The sequence below is a fragment of the Schistocerca piceifrons genome, chromosome X, assembly GCF_021461385.2.
Source record: "Schistocerca piceifrons isolate TAMUIC-IGC-003096 chromosome X, iqSchPice1.1, whole genome shotgun sequence".
NCBI classification, from domain to species: Eukaryota; Metazoa; Arthropoda; class Insecta; order Orthoptera; family Acrididae; genus Schistocerca; species Schistocerca piceifrons.
The window spans coordinates 441678896-441683212 of NC_060149.1; the positions used below are offsets into that span (position 1 = coordinate 441678896).

The following is a 4317-nucleotide window of genomic DNA, read 5'->3' on the forward strand; positions in this document are numbered from 1 at the left end:
CACAATTTGCGTTGTGAGACACCTACAGATTTATTTGAAGCTGTCTCACAAACACAAGAAAACTTTTCCCATGCTGGACTTGGGCTCTATTTTGTGACTAGGATGTATTCACCAGTTCTCAATTTCTCCTCAGTCTCCTTTAAGTGTGGTTTGTTCATTGTTCTACTCCCACCGTTACGATAGCTGAGCCGCAGAGAAACTGCCTACGCAGACATATACCAACTATTTTGTAGTCACATTGGATTCAAATCGCAACCTGTTGTCAGGTGCAGCAGGCTGAACGAGTCCCGTGAAGCTTGCCAGGCTTGTGGAAACCCGGGTTGCCCCGCTTTAACTGCTGTGCTTCACTATACAAGTACTCTTGTGTCTCAGTTGCGGCAGGTTGAGATGCTTTAATGGTAGCGGCGGGGGCAAACAGGCTGGAAGGAGAATTTGTACGCTTCTTGGCTGGCCTCGCTGCTAACCGGCTGAGATGTCCGCGTCGTCCGCGTCGCTGCCGCACAGCCTCTTGCTGTCACCTCCGGGAGGGTCCTGACGTTAGTGGCGAGGCGTTTCCTTTTGCCCTCATACAGCCACCCGCACCACATCCCACTGATCTGCTATCGTGTGCATGCGGCCCGACCCCGCACGCCACACCGTCACTGTCCGCCCCTACCTACTCGCCTCAGTTACTGTGCCGACATATTAGCGGAAAGTGCCGCCTTCAGAGCAGACTACTCTCCTTATGGACGTCCTCGCGTTTGAGACGCCAAGACTAATGCTTTTTGTGTCCAGAACTTCAACTCAGACTAGAATTATGTGTTTCTGTACAAGATCGTGGTTTTGTACATCATTTCTGCTGATACTTGTTTGAATTATTCCTATTAACAACTAAATGTATTAGGTGTAGAATTCACTTTCGTGTTTATTTAGTTATTGCATTTTGTTAGGAAGTATCTTTGCCTGGTAATGTTTCTAGTTTAGCAACTCACCAGTTCTATTTTAATATGTGTGTGTCAGCTGTAGTATTTGAGTTCTTCCTTAGTTGTGATCAGCAATTTCTGTAGGTATATACCTCAGAGTTTTCTATTAATCTCTACTGCCTTGCAGCTTGAAAGATGTGTCTGGTGTGCACGGAGAGCCCAAGCCATTCGCAACAGTCCTTCAGTTTTCATTTTCCTGTTGTGTTCTATTCTACCCTCTTATTATCTTTCCTGTCGAGCCCCGGTATAAGTAGTGTCCTGCCTTGTCGCCACATTTCTGCGAAAAGACGTGAGGGCTTCAGGGACCGTGCAAACCTCTTGTGCACAAAAAAATCGCTTGTAAGAGGGAACCAAAACATATCGCTGTGCTAGGGAACAAGGTAAATCCTTTGATCCTTGATGGAGTGTGTTTTTATTACAAGACCAGGCAGAGACGTGAAATCCGCATCTGGGCCTTATAAGAAGCGCCACAAACCGTGAAGTTTTCCAATCGCGATTTGGCTATCAGATTACTAATGGGATTAGACAGCTTCATGCCTGCAGATGCCATATAGTCGTTATACGATTTGCATCTCCTACCGTCGAATCTGTTAGAACGCTGTGAGTTTCCAGCCCCATATTGAAGTCGTTCTCTGTCCATGCCTTATGTTTATCATAAGTGGTAGTCGCTTGTAACTGGTTAACTCAATATAATGGCATTTGGGGTGCAAAGTGGTCTTGAGGAAGCACTTAGGAGAAAAAGAGTCGTTGTGCGGAAGCACATGGGAGGAAAACGTGTCGAGTGAAAAGTCTTGGGAAGGGAACTGGTCGTGTGAAAGCATTTGTGATATAATGTGCGAAAGCCCTGAGGTGAGGAGTACGTTGTTCAGAAGCATGTAGGGTAAAAAGATTGTTGTATGGAAGAACATAGGGTAAAAGATTATTGTGTGGAAGCACTTTCGAGGGAAACCTGTTATACAGAAACACTCGAGATAAACGTTTGGTGTACAGAAGCTCTTGGGAGAAAGTAGCGAAAGTAGGATACTGCATGCATCAGTTGGACACGGAAAGGAAAATTGTAAGACATGTGCAAGGGTGAGAACCAAAGGAACAAAATTGGGCTCGTGGAGCAGAAAGTGGAGGGTTGGAGGGGGGGAGGGTAGAGAAGGCGCAACGACGGATGCGTTTCAGGAACAGGCAGAGGCAGAACAACAAGGTAGGGTCGAAGTAGATGGAGAAGTCTATGCTGCGTCCAGAGGAGGACACCACGGCGGCTTGGACCTGCAGCGGAAGATCTTGGTGCAGCATCGGCAACGGCTGCGGGAAGCGTCCGGTGTGATGATGCTGTCCACGATGCCCAGTGGCACACCAGAAGCACAAGGCATCGCCAGTGTGACTAGAGGTTGTCGACACGGGTGGTGCGCCGGGTATGGCGACTAGGAACCTCAAGCGTCGTGAAGACGGTGCTGTGCCTGGAACCAGAAACTGTAGAGAAGTCAGAAAGGATCCGACATCGCAGTGCGCAAAGGAAATACGCACCAGTAAGTCCATAAGGTGGCGTTAAGTTAGCCTATAGTCGTACCGTAAAGGGAAGATAGGAGGTTCCTCCCTTGCAGGAGACACACTGGAGCGGTACAAGATACGCGGCCTGAAAGACACGTCGCCAACAGTTATGGGACAAGAAATGGAAAGGCAGTGCGACAGCCCCAAAACAACAGAAGCCAAAAAAAGGGCACTCTATACATGGCTAGAAACATACGTGCAAGCACTGATACACAAAACAACAAACACCTTGTCGCCAGCTGAAATATCTGCCACAGGTGTTCCAAAATGTTAAGACTCAGGTATAGAATGAACATGTAGTGTATATCAATTAAGAGAACAGAGTTTTCCTTCTTGGGAACGAGTTGTAAGGCAGTCGTAAAAAATGAACTTGTCTGGTTTGAACACAAAACAGTACGTCACCCGAAAGCCTTGTAATGAAGAAAACAAAAGTTCTGAATTAAAGTTCTTAGCACACCGGGAAAGAAGAAATGTCCGATGAGGAGTTCGTGACATACTTAGGTCTGAAATAAAGTCCCATAAAAGCTCCTGGCACTCGTAAGGTAGAAACACGGAACGATTAATTTAAAGATCCCAGTCAAGATCCGAACAGAAATTTGCAAGTCTACAGGTTGGTTACCACGCCGGGGTCACGTATTCTTCGGAAAGGCCACGCTGCAGGTCCTGGGAAGCATAGGCTGGCTCCGAAAGCGAGGACGGCGTAGTGCTGCTTCTGGAGTGAGTTCCTGGTTGAAGAAATGCACAAGCACTCGGCACTTGGCCCAGGAAGCCCGTTCAGAGTGAATCGCTCTTTCAGGGCCCGTGCGCCAGTCTAAGTACAGCATTTGGCGCCAGGTTTCGTTCGGTCATGTTTCCCGTCACGTGGGTGACTTAGGAAAGAGGTTTTTGAGGCCAGCGACCTCTACTAGTGCCTTGATCGCCTTCTAGTGGGCGTATGTATCATGGGCAGCGACCTCTGCTAGGGCCTTGACCGCCTGCTGGTGGCCGCGTGTATCATGGCAGTCCACCAGTGTCGCTTGTAAGAAAGCCGGCTGCCTGCATAACTTAGTTGGGGTGTGGGTTGCAGACGAAAAAGGCGTAAGCCGACGATACTGCAGAAGCATTGTACTAACCATTGCTGAAGTCTAATAATGTACCTTCACATAACTTCCTCAACACGTTGTGAAGGACAGGTGCGAGCTTTCAGACGCCTTCGAAAGCTATGATAGTAATTGATGAACAGCATTATATTAATCTAATCGACTCTGGATGCTAAAAGTATATTTCATCCATTCATCAATCTAAGTTAAGAAAATTCCTGGCAAATTAAAACTGTGTGCCCGACCGAGACTCGAACTCGGGACCTTTGCCTTTCGGGGGCAAGTGCTCTACCAACTGAGCTACCGAAGCACGACTCACGCCCGGTACTCACAGCTTTACTTCTGCCAGTATCTCGTCTCCTACCTTCCAAAGCTGTGAGTACCGGGCGTGAGTCGTGCTTCGGTAGCTCAGATGGTAGAGCACTTGCCCGCGAAAGGGAAAGGTCCCGAGTTCGAGTCTCGGTCGGGCACACAGTTCTAATCTGCCAGGAAGTTTCATATCAGCGCACACTCCGCTGCAGAGTGAAAATCTCATTCTGTAATATAAGTTATGTTTTACTGCTTATACAATCGAAATTTTAAGCAAAATGCACTGGAGTCAGAGTTTTGCTACCATTGCTCACTAACCATATTTTCACCGTTGCTGACATGCAAAACTGGAAGATTCGAGCATCGAACAGTTCGTACCAGCTTCCAGGCAGTTGGCTGCCCTGTCCATCACAGAGACTCACGGC

The 4317-nt window shown here is 47.8% G+C and overlaps 1 non-coding gene across 1 annotated transcript; it reads right to left on the reverse strand.

The window, feature by feature from the left end:
* Positions 1 to 3819: 3819 nt before the first annotated feature.
* Positions 3820 to 3894, reverse strand: Trnas-cga. The gene has a single exon. It is a non-coding gene; the product is annotated as a tRNA-Ser (tRNA).
* Between the last annotated feature and the right edge of the window lie 423 nt (positions 3895 to 4317).